The sequence below is a fragment of the Propithecus coquereli genome, unplaced genomic scaffold (assembly GCF_000956105.1).
Source record: "Propithecus coquereli isolate 6110/MARCELLA unplaced genomic scaffold, Pcoq_1.0 Scaffold556, whole genome shotgun sequence".
Lineage (NCBI taxonomy): Eukaryota > Metazoa > Chordata > Mammalia > Primates > Indriidae > Propithecus > Propithecus coquereli.
This window is the reverse complement of record NW_012151463.1, coordinates 562,245-564,209: the sequence shown is the minus strand read 5'-3', so window position 1 is coordinate 564,209 and position 1,965 is coordinate 562,245.

Genomic DNA, 1,965 nt, shown 5'->3' with positions numbered 1-1,965 from the left:
GTTGCTAAAGGTTGCCACAACTTTAAGAAGGAATATAAAGAAATCTAATCAATACAACTGAAAAGATTAATTTGAGGTATGAGTTTTTATTTATGGATTTTTATGGCCAGTCAGTAATTTAAGTCATCAAAATCTCATTTTTAGCAGGTTTCAAGCTCTACCATATAGTTAAGGGGCTTTAATGTCTTTAGAATCATGAAAAATTCATAAACGTGATAATTTTGGAAAAGCTGCAGTTGTCCAGAGACCCTCACTATATCAATAAAGACTTAGTTGCAAGGGACAGAAAACCTACTCAAATTATTTTAAGCCAAAAGAGGTATTGATTGGCTTTGTCATCATACTAGGTAAATGCTTCCCAGATTTAATCTGTTAAGAAACACCTAGTTTGTTTTATACTAACAGACTGCTGGGTTCCAAACCAGACCTAGGAATCGGGATCTTAGGGGAGAGGCCAGGTGAACAGTCTTTAAACACATCCCAGGTGATTTGTCAGGGGATTTCGGCAAAGACTAGTTGAGAAGGTGTATAAGGTCTAATATCTATCCTGGTTCTGCTCTGCTTTGGTTTTAATCAGATAGACTTCCTGTGTGCGGTGACAAAGATGGTTAACACAAAGTCCAGGTTTATGTCTTGGCGTCTCCCCTGTGAAAACGACACCCCTTCCACAATGGGCACAGCGAAACCCAGGCTGTCTATGCATCTTGAACCTGAGGGATGCCCTACTCTGATAGGTTGGGCCTGACTCAGGTGTGCAGCATACCTTGGAGTATTGGGTAAGATGATGGGGCTCTTGTGGAGCTGGTAAAGGGATGGCTCCCCAAAGGACATGTGTGTGCTGCAGCCAGAAGACAGAGTGGACAGGTAAACACGGTGTCTGCTAAACTCGTTCAAGGTGAATCAATTTATGGAAAAAGTGACAATTCCACTTGTCCCTAGGATGACAAGTACACAGAGCACCATAAAGGAATTCATTGCAGCACTTTCAAAGAACAAGGCAAAAACTGAGTGAAATCCAGGTTTCTTCCTTGAAATGGGAAGTATGCACACCTGAGTTTGACTTCTGAACGTTTTAGTATTAAACACGCTGACGTCAGGTACTCCCCGCAGTTCCTGAGGGAGCTGCTGGGTTTGGTGGGATGGCTCTGCAGAAGTGCGTCACTGTGGGAAATCTGTCTACTTTTCTCTGGGTATACGGGACTTTTTCCTCAAAGTCCAAAAATGTGCCACTCATTGAAGTTTTTATATTAATATTTAGTAATTTTACATGTGTTCCATACAGCGGAAAGGAATTTTGTCCAAATACTCTCCTTCTGAAACTGCTGTTTACAAATTGGGACATCTCTGGTTCTCTCCTCAGAGTCAGATAGTCTGTTTTAAACAACAGTTTCATTCGGATGCTCTATGAATCTTCAGATATGTTGTATATTTTTAAGTAAAAGTTTGTGTAATTGATATTGTCATTATTCAGATACAAGGTTCAATTCTGTTCATATTGTTCCAAACCAATTATTTTAAAAATCTATTTCCCTAAAAAAATAGAGAAATTGTACAATTGTCAAGCAATCTCAAGTCAGCAGGGGTTCATACACTTGTAAGATGACTTCTCTCTGGGCCAATTCACAGGGGGCCGGAGTGCCTCTGCGCTCCAAGTGACGCGCCCCCGACCTGTGCTGCCAGAAGTCAAGCGGGCACGCAGGAGTCTGCTTTGATAAGCCCCAGCTGCCTCCCCCAGCTGTCGGAGCCTCCCTGCTGACGTGCCTGGGGTGCAGGTTTTCGTGTGGGCGTACGTTTTCAGCTCCTTTGGATAAACGCCAAGGAGTGCAGTTTCATGTGGTAAGAGTGTGTTTGGTTTTGTGAGAAACTGCCGAACTGTCTTCCAAAGTTGCATATGGTGCTTCTCCGTCGTCAGCGCAGGAGAGTTCCCGTGGCTACACGCCTTTCCGTACGCTCAGTTGCCATCCA